General features: G+C 47.3%; 1 long non-coding RNA gene across 1 annotated transcript in view; it reads left to right on the top strand.

Moving 5' to 3' along the window:
* LOC137341808 (uncharacterized) overlaps positions 1–16,021 on the top strand; it is a 33,028-nt gene extending 17,007 nt beyond the window's left edge. Inside the window, exons 2-4 of the long non-coding RNA XR_010967120.1 lie at positions 4,934–5,013; positions 11,703–11,745; positions 14,769–16,021. This is a non-coding gene — a long non-coding RNA (uncharacterized lncRNA). The remainder of the gene's footprint in view (positions 1–4,933; positions 5,014–11,702; positions 11,746–14,768) is intronic.
* Positions 16,022–17,528: the final 1,507 nt, after the last annotated feature.

Below are 17,528 nucleotides of genomic sequence, written 5' to 3'. Positions count from 1 at the left end.
TGGTGCCAGTGTCCCATGAAGTGGAACCCCTCCTTCCCACACTAACTTCCAGCCACACATTCACCTTTCTGATCTGTCTATCCCTATGCCAAATAGCACATGGCTCGGGTCGTAATCCTGACATTACCACCTGTGAGGTCCTGCTTTTTAATTCAGTTCCTAGTTTCTGATATTCCCTTAGCAGAGCCTCCTCCCTGTTCTTCCTTATGTCATTGGTGCCGACATGGACCATGACAACTGGATCCTCCCCCTTTCCAAGCTCCTTTCCAGTTACTCAGCGATGTCCTTTACCCTTGCACAAGGTGGGCAACACACCCTCCTGGACTCTCGGTCGCAACTGCAGAGGACGCTATCTATCCTCCTGATTATAGAATCCCCTATGACTACAACATTTCTATTCTGATCCTCCACCTCCCTCCACCTTGGGCTGGCTCATGCTCCACGGTGCCATGGTTAGCGTTTTGGGCATCCTCCCTGCAGTCTTCATCCTTATCCTCATAGGTATCAATCACCTCGTGCCTGTTGGATAGGACCAGTATCTGCGGGACCTCCTTCTCTACCTCCCCTTCCCTTACGTGTTGGAGTGTCTCTAACTCTCCAGCTCAAAGACTCCGAGCCGGAGTGTCTCCAGCCAGAGACATTTACTGTAGACATGGCAATCCAGGACAATCTCGCTGACCACGAGCTCCCACATATTATAGTCCCGACACACAGCCTGTACTGCCATTCCTAGTTTTTATTTATTTATTCATTATTGTTTATTTATAGGACTAATAGAATCACATGAGATCTAGATTATATTTAGTGAATGGATTTAGCTTGATTTTGAAATAATTAGTAATTACTTTTTAATGTTTTTTTTATGTAAGTGTTGAAAGTTGCTAGATTAGTTTATAGTCCCTTGGCCTAAATCATTTAGCACCTCCTTCCCCCTCTGCACCTAATTCCCACACTCACTAGTTGAAAGTCCTCACTCTGTTGGCAATTCACTCTGTTAGAAGTTCACTCTCTGTCCTTACCAACCTCTGCTCAAGCTTGATATCTTTGATAGAACAATCTAGGCCATCCAGGTTCTATCACCATAGTGACAGCATTAGAAAAGCTAGCAACAGATGTGATGTTTAGTAAGTTCAGTTATAGTGCTTTGACTGTGACACCAGTGCAGATCAGTGCAGGAATGGCTTTAGTTTGACCAAGTGCAAGGGGGTAGGAGTATTGCCTGAAGTAGGTAGAGCAGTCACCGAGGCTGTAGATGATTCCTCATTTTCTTCAGCTCATTCAAAACTCTGCCCATATCCTTTCCCATACCAAGTCATGCTCGCCTATCACTCCCGTCTCTATTGACCTACATTGGCTTCTAGTCCCCCAATGTGTCAAATTAAAAAAATTGTCATCCTTATGTTCAAATCCCTTCATGGCCTCACCCATCCCTATATCTGTAACTTCCTTCAGCCCTACACCCTCGCCCCGAACTCTCCATTCTCCACTTTCTGGCCTCTTGCACAACCCCTCTTCCTGTGCTGCACCAATGGTAGCCGTGCATTCAGCAGCCTAGGTCTGACTCACTGAAACTCCCACCCTAAACCCCTCCACCTCACCACCTCTCTCTGCTCCTTTAAGACCCTTAAAACCCAACTCTTCAAGCAAGTCTTTTGTCACCCCACCTAATCTCTCCTCCTTTGGTTCACTCTCAGTTTTTCTTACTCCTATGTGAAATGCCTTGGGTTGTTTTACTATGTTGGTGTCAGCTGTGGCTCAGTGGGTCGCACTCTCGTCTCTGAGTCAGGTGGTCGTAGGTTCAGGTCCCACTCCAGAGACTCGAGAACATAATCCAGGCTGACACTCCAGTGAAGTACTGAGGGAGCGCTGCACTGTCAGAGATGCCTTCTTTTGGATGCGATGTTAAACCATGCTGCGTCTCAGATAAATGTAAAAAATCTCAAAGCACTATTCAAAGAAGAGCAGGGGAGTCCTCCCCGGTGCCCTGGTCAATATTTATCCCTCAACCAACATCACTAAAACAGATTATCTGGTAATTGCTGTTTGTGGGACTTTGCTGTGCGCAAATTGGCTGCTACAGCTCCCTACATTACAGTGACTACACTTCAAAAGTACTTTGATGGCTGTAAAGCGCTTTGGGATGTCCTAAGATTGTGAAAGGCGCTATATAAATGCAAGTTGTTAGGGCTGTTCATTGTAAATTCTACAGTGTTCAGCTCCACTTACAACTTCGCTGATAATGACGCAGCCCATGCCAGGCTACAACAGGATTTTGACAACGTCTAGGCTTGTGCAGACAAGTTGCAAGTAACATTTGTGTCACATAGTTGCCAGTAATGACATCTCTAATAAGAAAAGGCCTAATCACCTCCCCCTGACCTTCAAAGTCACCACCATCGCTGAGTTCCCTACTTTCAATTTCCTGGGTACTTTGCGATATGTGGATCACTTCCTGACTCTTCGAAGCATCTTCATTAGCTAAAAGGCTCAAATCAGAAATGTGATGGAATACTCACCATGAATACTCACCATGGTTGCAGCTGCAACAACGCTTGACACAATCCTCTTGAGCCTCTGCCATTGATCTCCATCTGCTCCACCACTGATGCACAATTTATGTACTATTTACAGGATCTATTACAGCAATTCACCAAGGTTATTTCGACAGCACCGCCCAGCCCTGTGACGTCTACCAACAAAAAGGGCGAGCAATAAGCTCATTGTAAGGTCACCTCCAAGTCTCTCACCTTCCTGACTTGCTCATATATTGCCATTCCTTCATTGTTGCTTGATCAAAATCATGGAATTCTCTACCTAACACCAACATGGGAGCACCATCACCCAAGGTGTGCACTGGTTTAAGGAGAAGGCCAACTCCACCTCAGGGCAGCTAGGGATGTGCAATACATGTGGCCATACCAGCATCACAAGAACAAGTAATAATAAAGAAATAAGTGGAATATAGGTATTATAGGCTGTTTGGACCATGTATAATTAGCTACTCGTGAAATATGGACTGAAAGTAGACAAAAGACAGAAATACAGTTGCATGATTTGAGCCCTGGCAAGAATAGGGTGGGTTGGAGTCAGACACCAGTTTTATGCCCCATCTGATTTTACTCTCCATTGACTTTAAAGGAGCATAAAATTGGACATGGCGTAAAACGGGAATCCGAATCCAACCCACGCCTGTTCTCACATAGGTTAAAATCAGGGCTCATTGGTGCTCAACCTGAAAGAAAGCATAACATATTATTGAACCTATTATTATACGTAATAGATGGCTACAGAAAATTAATCATTAGATTGACTGTTTGAAGCTGTGCATCAGGGTTTTTCTAATCTGATACAGGGCCAGCAATTCGACCACGCAGTGCTTGTTTTTCTTGACGGCCTCCTAAGCCTCCAGTGTTGGGGGGGCACGAATCGCATGCTCATTACAAGCCAGAAGTGCACCGCCTACCATAATCCATGTAGGCAAAAGAATCAGCTTCCAGGGCCAACACCTGAAACAGATGTTTCAGGTGTTGGCAAATAAGGGGCCTGATATCTGTTTGAGGCCTCCTCTGCAGTATTGGGCTGCCTCGACTCTGCAGTATTGGGCTGCCTTGAATACAGTCGGCACCAGGGGGGCTGTGACCAGAAAAACCAGGTCTAGATGCAGCCTAACCAAGGAGTCCTTAAAGGGACCGCTGCAGGCCTCCATCAACAAGTTAAGTGTTTAAAATATACTTAACTGAATGTGTAGCCAGGAGGAGCAGAAGCAGGAGCATGAATGTTCGTCCTGACTCCACATTCAAACCGGGGACCGCTGATGGCCACTGCTCCCACCCCATTGCGACCTCTATACCCCGCCATCGCCATCACTACCCCCCCGATCCCGGCCGGTGCCTTCATTCCCGATCCCGGCCGGTGCCTTCATTCCCGATCTGATTGTCCTTCCTTTACCGACTCACCCGAGGGCAGTTGCTGGCATCCCAGCAGCCCGATCTTCGAAGACTCTTTGTCGGCGAGCTGCCTGGGGACGCCCATTAGCTGGACCAATATTACGTGCATTTCGGGCCTATCCATTCAGGCGCGGGGATTGTTCCCTGCGCTCCCATTTTTGGGCGTGCTCAAATGTCTAGCCTGTAGTTTCTTGCTTTATATAATAAATTAGTATGTAGATTGAAAATACTTTGAAAATTATTTCAATTTTAGTGTTAATACTTTGACTTTACTGCTTGTATAATATATCCAGAGACTTAATATCGCTTATTTAAAGTATTTATTGTTGATTTATCAGAAGTAGTTTGCTGTTGTGTAAAATAATTGCTTTGAAATAATTGTTCAACTTGAAATACTTAAGGGGGCTAAAAGCAGCTACAGGCCCGAACTAATCTTCAGAACTGAATAATTATTGTGTAATTTGAAACTGTGAGTTTTCTTTCTCCACACAGTGATCTCACAGTTACTGCTTGTTTAACGGTTATTCAAGATGGTCAGTCATCACTGGAAACTATCCTCTCCACTTCTGAAAAACGACTGCAGGAGATTACATGGATAGGGAGAGGGCTCTTAAAGAAGGAGGGAGAGGTAGCCAGGGAGAGCATTAGAGTGTGCAGCCAAGATGTTTGGAGCCTTTGCCGCCAAAGTGGGGCAGAGGGCAGGAGAATTGGTAATGTCGCTGGCTGCGCCCACGATTTTCCCAATTTTCTTAATCATCTGGGAGGCTCCGTGCTGGGATTGTGCATTTGTAAGATTTACCCTTATTGGTTATATTTCCCTCGTGTGTGTAAAGTTAAGGATAAAACTCGTACTGAACTGTGAATATAAACTTATTGGTGACTTAGTAAAATACTTTTTCTTCAGCTTTTCACAAGAAGGATAATATGCCCTAAAGAGATTAAACGTTTAACACTCATCGTATTTTCTTTTTGTTTCAATAATGAAGGAATTATGGAGGAGTCTATGTTGGTTTGCCAGCAGATGCTGCCACCAAGCTTCCCAATCAAACAAAGACAACTGGGAAAGGTACCAGAGCCCCATATATTTAATTTGATGTGTACTTCAATTAGATCGATTTTTAAATTTGATTTGCTTGAACTTGCATGCATTAACTGTTAGTCACGCAAGGTGACTCCTCTGTGCCCCCAGTATCACCCAGTGTTCACTTTCAGCTTATAAGAGGCAAAGGAATTATTGAGTATCAACTTTATGTATTATTCCATTGGGACTGCACCTGTAAGTGGCACTGTCAGTGTAATGTTACATTACCTAACATTGATTGGAAAAACTTGGAAGTGTAGTGAACAGTGAGGAGGATAGTGATAGACTTCAAGAGGACACACACAGGCTGGTAAAATGGGCGGACACGTGGCAGATGAAATTTAACGCAGAGAAGTGCAAAGTAATACATTTTGGTAGGAAGAATGAGGAGAGGCAATATAAACTAAAGGGCACAATTCTAATGGGGATGCAGGAACAGAGACCTGGGGGTATATGTGCACAAATCGTTGAAAGTGACAGGGCAGATTGAGAAAGCGGTTAAAAAAGCATACGGGATCCTGGGCTTTATAAGTAGAGGCATAGAGTAAGGAAGTCATGATGAACCTTTTATAAAACACTGGTTCGGCCACAACTGGAGTATTGTGTCCAATTCTGAGCACTGCACTTTAGGAAAGATGTGAAGGCCATAGAGAGGGTGCAGAAGAGATTTACTAGAATGATTCCAGGGATGAGGGACTTTAGTTACGTGGATAGACTGGAGAAGCTGGGATTGTTGTCCTTGGAACAGAGAAGGTTGAGAGGAGATTTGTAAACAATTTTATAACACCAAGTTATAGTCCAACAATTTTATTTGAAAATCACAAGCTTTCGGAGGCTTCCTCCTTCCTCAGGTGAATGTCAAGAAATCCTCGAACCATGGTGAGCTTGATGGTGGGATGGAACTTGTTGATGTTATCGTGTAGTCTCTTTAGTGATTCTTCGCCGTGGGTCCATAGAAAGAAAGAAAGATTTGATAGAAGTGTTCAAAATCATGAGGGCTCTAGACAGAGTAGATAGGGAGAAACTGTTCCCATTGGCAGAAGGGTCAAGAACCAGAGGACACAGATTTAAGGTGATTGGCAAAAGAACCAAAGATGACATGATGAAAAACTTTTTTACGCAGCGAGTGGTTATGATCTGGAATGCACTGCCTGAGGGGATGGTGGAGGCAGATTCAAAGGGAACTGGATAACTACTTGAAGGGAAATAATTTGCAGGGCTACGGGGAAAGGGCAGGAGAGTGGGACTAGCTGGATTGCTCTTGCAGAGAGCGAATATGGGCTCGACGGACTGAATGGCCTCCTTCTATGCTGTAAGCATTCTATGATTCTATGATTGACAGCCCTACTATGCTCAGGAGAAAGCCATTAACTTGAAAATCCAAGGACCAAAACTGAAGCAGAAATGCAAAGAATCCTAGAGAACATATAACAAATAGAAGCCTGCTCATGGAAAGGAAAGAACAGTGAGTGTGAACCATAAAATACGACATTCACTCACCCTGCCACCCCCTCACTAAACAAGATTTAATCTATGGTCATATCCCACTGAGCAGGATATCGGCCCAGCACCCGCACACTGACCAGGATTTCAGCTATACTTAGGCCCAATGTGAAAGCTTTTCTCATTCCACTCTTCCCGCACACCCCCCACCCCACCCCCACCCCCCCCACCAAAGCGCAGGATTTCAGAACCCATCAGGGTTCTCTATCCCTCCACCCTCTCCCACTCAGCTAGATTTTGCCCCTACCCCATGGGGTTCCCCCACTATGCAATGCCCCCCGAGGGCAGACTCCCCCACCGAGCCAACACTCAGACGCACCCTACCGCGAGGCAAACTACCCCATGCCCCTTCACCTCCAGCCCCTCCTCCAATTGACCTTGGAATGTGCCTGAGTCAGTGACCTCAGCATGTGCCTATTTGCCACAAATTGATCATGTAGCTTCGACGGGACACCCACAAATTACACACAGTTTCCCCCCGAGCAGCATATTAATTTTTAAAATTTTTTTTATTCGTTCACGGGATGTGGGCGTCGCTGGCGAGGCCAGCATTTATTGCCCATCCCTAATTGCCCGTGAGAAGGTGGTGGTGAGCCGCCTTCTTGAACCGCTGCAGTCCGTGTGGTGAAGGTTCTCCCACAGTGCTGTTAGGAAGGGAGTTCCAGGATTTTGACCCAGCGACAATGAAGGAACGGCGATATATTTCCAAGTCGGGATGGTGTGTGACTTGGAGGGGAACGTGCAGGTGGTGTTGTTCCCATGTGCCTGCTGCTCTTGTCCTTCTAGGTGGTAGAGGTCGCGGGTTTGGGAGGTGCTGTCGGAGAAGCCTTGGTGAGTTGCTGCAGTGCATCCTGTGGATAGTGCACACTGCAGCCACTGTGCGCCGGTGGTGAAGGGAGTGAATGTTCAGGGTGGTGGATGGGGTGCCAATCAAGCGGGCTGCTTTATCTTGGATGGTGTCGAGCTTCTTAAGTGTTGTTGGAGCTGCACTCATCCAGGCAAGTGGGGAGTATTCCATCACACTCCTGACTTGTGCCTTGTAGATGGTGGAAAGGCTTTGGGGAGTCAGGAGGTGAGTCACTCGCCGCAGAATACCCAGCCTCTGACCTGCTCTAGTAGCCACAGTATTTATATGGCTGGTCCAGTTAAGTTTCTGGTCAATGGTGACCCCCAGGATGTTGATGGTGGGGGATTCGGCGATGGTAATGCCGTTGAATGTCAAGGGGAGGTGGTTAGACTCTCTCTTGTTGGAGATGGTCATTGCCTGGCACTTATCTGGCGCGAATGTTACTTGCCACTTATGAGCCCAAGCCTGGATGTTGTCCAGGTCTTGCTGCATGCGGGCTCGGACTGCTTCATTATTTGAGGGGTTGCGAATGGAACTGAACACTGTGCAGTCATCAGCGAACATCCCCATTTCTGACCTTATGATGGAGGGAAGGTCATTGATGAAGCAGCTGAAGATGGTTGGGCCTAGGACACTGCCCTGAGGAACTCCTGCAGCAATGTCCTGGGGCTGAGATGATTGGCCTCCAACAACCACTACCATCTTCCTTTGTGCCAGGTATGACTCCAGCCACTGGAGAGTTTTTCCCCTGATTCCCATTGACTTCAATTTTACTAGGGCTCCTTGGTGCCACACTCAGTCAAATGCTGCCTTGATGTCAAGGGCAGTCACTCTCACCTCACCTCTGGAATTCAGCTCTTTTGTCCATGTTTGGACCAACGCTGTAATGAGGTCTGGAGCCGAGTGGTCCTGGCGGAACCCAAACTGAGCATCGGTGAGCAGGTTATTGGTGAGTAAGTGCCGCTTGATTGCACTGTCGACGACACCTTCCATCACTTTGCTGATGATTGAGAGTAGACTGATGGGGCGGTAGTTGGCCGGATTGGATTTGTCCTGCTTTTTGTGGACAGGACATACCTGGGCAATTTTCCACATTGTCGGGTAGATGCCAGTGTTGTAGCTGTACTGGAACAGCTTGGCTAGAGGCGCAGCTAGTTCTGGAGCACAAGGCTTCAGCACTACAGCTGGGATGTTGTCGGGGCCCATAGCCTTTGCTGTATCCAGTGCACTCAGCCGTTTCTTGATATCACGTGGAGTGAATCGAATTGGCTGAAGACTGGCTTCTGTGATGGTGGGGATATCGGGAGGAGGCTGAGATGGATCATCCACTCGGCACTTCTGGCTGAAGATGGTTGCAAACGCTTCAGCCTTTTTCTTTTGCACTCACGTGCTGGACTCCGCCATCATTGAGGATGGGGATGTTTGCAGAGCCTCCTCCTCCCGTTAGTTGTTTAATTGTCCACCACCATTCACGACTGGATGTGGCAGGACTGCAAAGCTTTGATCTGATCCGTTGGTTGTGGAATCGCTTAGCTCTGTCTATAGCATGTTGCTTCCGCTGTTTAGCATGCATGTTGTCCTGAGTTGTAGCTTCACCAGGTTGGCACCTCATTTTTAGGTACGCCTGGTGCTGCTCCTGGCATGCTCTTCTACACTCCTCATTGAACCAGGGTTGATCCCCTGGCTTGTTGGTAATGGTAGAGTGAGGAATATGCCAGGCCATGAGGTTACAGATTGTGCTGGAATACAATTCTGCTGCTGCTGATGGCCCACAGCGCCTCATGGATGCCCAGTTTTGAGCTGCTAGATCCGTCCTGAATCTATCCCATTTAGCACGGTGGTAGTGCCACACAACACGTTGGATGGTGTCCTCAGTGCGAAGACGGGATTTCATTTCCACGAGGACTGTGCGGTGGTCACTCCTACCAATACTGTCATGGACAGATGCATTTGCGACAGGTAGATTGGTGAGGACGAGGTCAAGTAAGTTTTTCCCTCGTGTTGGTTCGCTCACCACCTGCCGCAGGCCCAGTCTAGCAGCTATGTCCTTCAGGACTCGGCCAGCTCGGTCAGTAGTGGTGCTGCCGAGCCACTCTTGGTGATGGACATTGAAGTCCCCCACCCAGAGTACATTTTGTGCCCTTGCTACCCTCAGTGCTTCCTCCAAGTGGTGCTCAACATGGAGGAGGACTGATTCATCAGCTGAGGGAGGACAGTAGGTGGTAATCAGCAGGAGGTTTCCTTGCCCATGTTTGACCTGATGCCATGAGATTTCATGGGGTCCAGAGTCAATGTTGAGGACTCCCAGGGCCACTCCCTCCTGACTGTATATCACTGTACCGCCACCTCTGGTGGGTCTGTCCTGCCGGTGGGACAGGACATACCCAGGGATGGTGATGGAAGAGTCTGGGACGTTGGCTGAAAGATATGATTCTGTGAGTATGGCTGTGTCAGGCTGTTGCTTGACGAGACTGTGGGACAGCTCTCCCAATTTTGGCACAAGTCCCCAGATGTTAGTAAGGAGGACCTTGCAGGGTCGACTGGGCTTGGTGTTTTGCCGTTGTCGTGTCCGGTTGCTAGTGGTCCGATGCCGGGTGGTCCGTCCGGTTTTATTCTTATTGTGACTTTTCGTAGCGAGATTTTACAACTGAGTGGCTTGCTGGGCCATTTCAGAGGGCAATTAAGAATCAACCACATTGCTGTGGGTCTGGAGTCACATGTAGGCCAGACCAGGTAAGGACGGCAGGTTTCCTTCCCTAAAGGACATTAGTGAACCAGATGGGTTTTTACGACAATCCGGTAGTTTCATGGCCATCATTACTGATACTAGTATTTTAATTCCAGATTTTTATTTAATTAATTGAATTTAATTAATTAATTGAATTTAAATTCGCCAGCTGCCGTGGCGGGATTTGAACTCATGACTCTGGATTTTAGTCCAGGCCTCTGGATTACTAGTCCAGTAACATAACCACTATGTGTTCCATGGTGTAACAATCCTGGCCTTATGAAATGTTGGCACCTGGAATTTCCGGGGCTGTTCCAATCTCCTGCCAGAACGTCAATGGAAACTCCCGAGGAACGACAAACGGTCCCTTACACTTTCTCTGGGGAATTGGACCTCTGGACAGGAGGTCGTTGAGCCTCTGGAAATGCTTGTCCTACATCTTCAAACTTACTGTCTGTTAACCATCAATATACGGGACACCGAGCGACATAAAGGGCACACCCACCATATGACACCAGCGCCCTTCATATTACGCTGAAAACCAGTTGTGAAAATCAGATGTGTGCACAGTGGTACTATCAAGTGGTTCGGTTTGTTGTTAATATTATGAGTGCTGTCCAATAGTTTAATGTGTAATTAAATTATCACTAACACTCAGATTTATTGAGTGGGGCGATCACAGTCTGTCCTCCCCTGACACCTACATGTGTACTTTCCAGCAGGGGTCACACAATAGCAATCAGGAGCCAGGCATCTCGGCTGGTATGGTATCTCCTTTTCCTGTAAATTTAGATTTTAAAAATATAAGTACAAAAAGTCTATTATTTTTTAAAAACCGCTATTGTCAACAAAATTTGCAACTGTTAAGCTAGTTCAGTACATTTAGAACCAATTAGATATTACAACAACTATTTGCATTTATACATCACCTTTAGTGTTTTAAAACAAAAGCCTCAAGGCACCACAACAGAAATAGAAATGGACACCAAGCCATGGAGGGAAAATTAGCAGGGGTGAGCGACAGCCTGGTTAAAAGTGGAATACTATTCATTGGGGAATAATATTAAACAGAAAAGCCAATATTTATCCGTTTGTAGCTACTTTGCTATTTAGGTATTGGGATGGATAACAGAAATTGGATTTATTTCTGGAAGGCTGTGTGTTAATGAGAATTGCAGTGACACTTGGACTGAGTTAAACTGTGTCTTAAATGTACATGCTGTTGTTTTTAAATGAACTGCACAAGACAAATTCTTGTTTGTTTATCAACAGTATTGTTTAAGGTTGGGATTAAAATGACAACTGTAAATTAAAATATAAAAAGAGACTGCTGCAAATCTACTGGCTCCTGAAGAGTGAAGCATTTGCCCATTTTGAGTCTGTTCGAAAGCTGACAGACCAGCTGTGTGATTCAAGATCATTTTGTCCTTCCTCTAAACGGGTTATTTTAAGTCTATTTGAGTTTCTTTAAGCAGTCTTAAGTTTTTAAAAATTTGTTCATGGCAAGGCCAGCATTAATTGCCCACCGTGCGCCCGGTGACCGTGCCTGCCCACTGACCAAGTGTGCTTCATTATTCTTTTTTTTTCCTTGGAAAGACTAGAAGCTGACACGAATGCTGAGGAATCTAATGATTAGAAGGTATATTTTTACTTAATTTGTAGTTCAGAAAAATATGTATGGATTGTGTTACTATGAGTGAGGTGAAAATTATGATTTCTAACTTGTATTAATTTGTACAAGTATTGTTCAAGCCAGAAAAAAATAATTTCTGTAACTTCTAAGGATGGAAGTTCCGTGCCCCAAATGTGGGGAATGGACAGGCGGTGGGGGGGATGGACAGGCGGTGGGGGGGATGGACAGGCGGTGGGGGGGGATGGACAGGCGGTGGGGGGGATGGACAGGCGGTGGGGGGGGATGGACAGGCGGTGGGGGGGATGGACAGGCGGTGGGGGGGATGGACAGGCGGTGGGGGGGGATGGACAGGCGGTGGGGGGGGATGGACAGGCGGTGGGGGGGGATGGACAGGCGGGGGGGATGGACGGACAGGCGGTGGTGGGGGGCGATGGACAGGCGGTGGGGGGCGATGGACAGGCGGTGGGGGGGGATGGACAGGTGGTGGGGGGATGGACAGGTGGTGGGGGGGATGGACAGGCGGAGGTGGGGAGATGGACAGGAGGTGGGGAGATGGACAGGAGGTGGGGGGGATGGACAGGAGGTGGGGGGGATGGACAGTCGGTGGGGGGGGGGATGGACAGGCGGTGGTGGGGGACGATGGACAGTCGGTGGTGGGGGGATGGACAGGCGGTGGTGGTGGGGGGATGGACAGGCGGTGGTGGTGGGGGGATGGACAGGCGGTGGTGGTGGGGGGATGGACAGGTGGCGGTGGTGGGGGGATGGACAGGCGGTGGGGGGGGGATGGACAGGCGGTGGTGGTGGGGGATGGACAGGTGGCGGTGGTGGGGGGATGGACAGGTGGCGGTGGGGGGGGATGGACAGGCGGTGGGGGGGGATGGACAGGCGGTGGGGGGGGATGGACAGGCGGTGGGGGGGGATGGACAGGCGGTGGGGGGGGATGGACAGGCGGTGGGGGGGGATGGACAGGCGGTGGGGGGGGATGGACAGGCGGTGGGGGGGGGGATGGACAGGCGGTGGTGGTGGGGGGATGGACAGGCGGTGGGGGGGGATGGACAGGCGGTGGTGGTGGGGGGATGGACAGGCGGTGGGGGGGATGGACAGGCGGTGGGGGGGATGGACAGGCGGTGGTGGTGGGGGGATGGACAGGCGGTGGGGGGATGGACAGGCGGAGGGGGGGGGTGGACAGGCGGCGGGGGGGTGGACAGGCGGCGGGGCGGGGGTGGACAGGCGGTGGTGGGGGGATGGACAGGCGGTGGTGGGATGGACAGGCGGTGGTGGTGGGATGGACAGGCGGTGGTGGTGGGATGGACAGGCGGCGGTGGTGGGATGGACAGGCGGTGGTGGTGGGATGGACAGGCGGTGGTGGGGGGATGGACAGGCGGTGGTGGGGGGATGGACAGGCGGTGGTGGGGGGATGGACAGGCGGTGGTGGGGGGATGGACAGGCGGTGGTGGGGGGATGGACAGGCGGTGGTGGGGGGATGGACAGGCGGTGGTGGGGGGATGGACAGGCGGTGGTGGGGGGATGGACAGGCGGTGGGGGGATGGACAGGCGGTGGGGGGATGGACAGGCGGTGGGGGGATGGACAGGCGGTGGTGGTGGGGGGATGGACAGGCGGTGGGGGGATGGACAGGCGGTGGTGGGGGGATGGACAGGCGGTGGTGGGGGGATGGACAGGCGGTGGTGGGGGGATGGACAGGCGGTGGTGGGGGGATGGACAGGCGGTGGGGGGGGGGATGGACAGGCGGTGGTGGTGGGGGGATGGACAGGCGGTGGGGGGGGGATGGAATATTCAGACCTGGACTCCACATGGACTGGACTGAATGATCTTTCTTGCTGTGGATTCTCTTGGGGTAATGTTAATTTTGGGCGATGGTGTAAATCGGGCGATATTGAATTAGCCGCCCGTTATACCGCCTGTTTTTTTTCCAATGAACTCAGTAGAAGGGAAGATCGTATGAGATGTACAATGGGTGGCCGATTCCATATCGCTCGTTTTACACCATTGCCCAAAGTTAAAGTTACCCCCCACTTATGTATTTGCCTTTCTCTGTATGGAATGTTTGAAGGGACTGTAACGCCAGCCATGCTGTATCGCTGGTTTAACACTTTATTGCACAAAATAGAGAAAATGCAAAGCCACCCATAATTGGCCTTGTTTTAAAAATAAAGTTTAAATATGAGCCATCCACCTTCAGTCAGAAAGTATTATATTGTGACTCAAATAAATGAAGAATCTAATGTGAACTCAGCTATACTTATAATAATACCCGGTTGGGGTGCTCGGTGGCGTCCCTCCCTGGTCGGGGCGCTCGGTGGCGTCCCTCCCTGGTCGGGGCGCTCGGTGGCGTCCCTCCCTGGTCGGGGCGCTCGGTGGCGTCCCTCCCTGGTCTGGGCGCGGCGTCCCTCCCTGGTCGGGGCGCTCGGTTACGTCCCTCCCTGGTCGGGGCGCTCGGTGGCGTCCCTCCCTGGTCGGGGCGCTCGGTTGCGTCCCTCCCTGGTCGGGGCGCTCGGTGGCGTCCCTCCCTGGTCGGGGCGCTCGGTGGCGTCCCTCCCTGGTCGGGGCGCTCGGTGGTGTTCCCCCCCACCCCGGTCTGGGCACTCAGCGGTGCCCCCCAGGTTTATTTAAGTCCTTTGCCAACAAAAATGTGTCCTTAAACTCATAGCGATAGTGAATTTTGAAATTTATAATGAAACTTTTGGATTACTGTGTTCATTTTTTGAAACTTATTAACTGCCTGTATTTATGTACTGCAAGAACATGTACCCCATTAGTTGACTTCAAGAGATCACTATCACTGCCAGTGGCCTTGGTTTTGTAAAACTAAGTAAGGTTTCAACATTCCTTCAACTCCATAAAAATGTGAATTCATATTCTTTTAAATTATTCTTTCAAGAATATTATTGCAGTAGCCATTTGTCATTTGTGTCAGTAAATCAGTCAGTACATAGATGTAATTTGCCTCTATATTGTGCATGTAGATTTTAACTGACAGTCCAGTAATATTGCTTTCTTTTTATTTCAGTGTACGCAAGCTGACACCTCACCCAGGGCAGTGTTTGCCTCTTTTTAGACGGGAGTTTCGACTGAACAGCATTCATTTTTGAATGGTTAAATAATTTTTTTATTCGGGTGCAATCAGGTGACTTTAGAGAATGGAGCTGCCTAGATTGCTAATGGTTGCCAAATGTTTCCTGTCGCTTGTGACAAAATGGAGCTTTCGTGCTGCTAGCAGGTGAAGATACTTAGTCTGTGGGCGAACAAGCTGTAAGGACTCTCACGTTGTGCATCCTCGGGATATGTTTGACTGGAGCTCCAGCAGCACTCTTGATTTCCTCCAACAAGTAAGGCTCCTGGAAGCTTCATTCTTACTTTGGATATCTCAGCAGCGCCTGTTATCATCAGGAATTACCTCATGATGTGATTGGAAGAAGAGAACGAGAAGTCCTTTAAATGACTATAGCTAAGGCTAGTGATTGGTGGTGTGTAACATGATAGCAACTTTGTATTTTTCAATTGTTTCCAAAAGTCTACTGCTTTCAACAAAGTTGTTTAAATCATGTCTTTTAAGAAGAAATAACTTGTATTATACAGCATCTCATCACTAGGACATCTGAAAGTGTTTCACAGCCAATGGATTATCTTTGAAGTGCAGTCATGGTATAAAGTATAGTCATATATAGTAGGCAAATATGGCAGCTACTTTTCACACAGCAAAATCCCACAGACAGAAAAAAATGAATGACCAGTTAAAATGTTTTAATGGTGTTCATTCAGGGAGAACTCCCTGCTCCTCTTCAAATAGTGCCGTGGAATCTTTTACATCCACCTCTACAAGCAGAACTGGGCCTCAGTTTAACACCTCTTCTGAAAGACAACTAGAAGTGGAGCAAGCCTTCAGTACTGCTTGAACCCACAATCTTCTGCCTCAGAGGTGAGAGTACTACCAACTGAGCCAAGTTGCTGAGTCAAAAACTTAATGTGAGCACGGGGTGAGCTGCAGTATTCTAGTGTATCTGATATAGTTACAGTGGCTGCAACATAGACCAGCTGATTCTGGTATTAAGGTTTAATGGTACATATACCAGGGAAATTTATTGATAGCAAGATTTTCTTCAGTCCTATTAATAATTATGCAGCTTTGTATTGCGGAAGCACATTTTAGCACATGTTCATGACTTTTCCCGATTTTACCTGCAAGTGATCTGTGGATTTTGGGTAAATTTTTCATTCCAAATCATGTCATAATAATTATAACTAAACAAGAGTTTCAAATTACCACTTGGAGACCTCTTGTGCTGTTTTACTTCAAAATCATTATTTATTATGGCTATTTATTTGAACTTTACTACATTTCTGTGATCAATTCTTGTTTTCAGTTCTGGTGGAGAAATGGTCTAAATTATATTTTCACTTTGTATTTTATAAGCAGAATGGCCAGATGTAACCTGGCAAATACTCCTAGGCCCATTGTTGTGGCAAATGCCAGAGGAGCCCAGGTTTTATTCAGAATTGGAGGAATCAATTGATCTTTTTACTGCCTATTGAAATGATCACAATATGGTCTTCCACTTAAATTGACATCAAAATCATTCTCATAAAATGCTACTCAAAGTTCATTATACTACAACTAAAATTGGAATGTAGGTTGTTATCTTGCTACCAACATTTGTTAATATGTGTGTTACCTGGTCTATATCTGGTTTAATTGTATTTGTGTAAGGATTTTCTAAATCTTAGTGATTTTACAGTAAATTAATTAGTTCTGAACTGACAGATTTTTCAACATAAAAGCTGAAAATGCTGCAATCACTCAGTAGGTCAGGCAGCATCTGTGGAGAGAGGAAGTTAGGATTAACATTTCAAGACTATGGGCTCTGACGAAAGGTCATCGACCTGAAACGTTAACTCTGTTTCGCTCTCCATAGATGCTGCCTGACCTGCTGAGTGTTTCCAGCATTTTCTATTTTATCTCAGATTTCCAGCATCCGCAGTGTTCTGCTTTTTAAATTTTCAACATATTCACCTAGTTTCAAAAGGTGTTCAACACTATTAACTGTGCTTTTATATTAATCTTCAATGTTAATCTTTTCAAAAGCTGTTGAATGAGGAATTCTGCTTCAATGTTGCACGGTCCATTTCTCTGAATAATTTGACTGTGTTTTCATTATCAGGCAGAAGAGTGCTTACTCTGAAGGTGTTGTATGAATCAACAATACAACTTGCATTTATATAGCGCCTTTAACATAGTAAAACATCCAAGGCGCTTCACAGGTTATTCCTGCTTTGAAATGTTGTGTGGTGAGGTACAGAGACTGCTTGACGTAGTAGTGTTCAACAGTTGGTGTTAGTTGAGCCAGTGAATGTTACTCACAGACAGATCCATTGCAAAGGGACCAGCCAGATACATTGGAGAGTAATTAGATGAAGAATTTGCTCTAAAAACACTTATTTCTGCACATGGTATTGTTTAAAGTTCTTATCACTGGAGTCAGACCTTGAAATTACACCATGGCATATCAGTATATGGATGCTTAATACATTTGAAATCCTTTTCTCTGCTATTTTAATAGAGATGTTAACCTGCTAAAATAATAGCAGAATTTCAGATGAACAGACTGGTATCCCATAGTGTCATTTCAAGGCCTTAGTCTCGGCATATGAACAGAAAGTTGCCTTATTTGTTTTTGTTTTGTCAAGATAAATATACAATTGCAAACATATGAAACATTTCAACCTACAGTTCAAAAACCCACTGAATCACAATCTTGCTCTGTGTAGGGAC

The sequence above is a fragment of the Heptranchias perlo genome, chromosome 24 (genome assembly GCF_035084215.1).
Source record: "Heptranchias perlo isolate sHepPer1 chromosome 24, sHepPer1.hap1, whole genome shotgun sequence".
Taxonomy (NCBI): domain Eukaryota; kingdom Metazoa; phylum Chordata; class Chondrichthyes; order Hexanchiformes; family Hexanchidae; genus Heptranchias; species Heptranchias perlo.
Note: the sequence above shows the minus strand (reverse complement) of the source record. Positions and strands in the feature narration are given on the sequence as shown.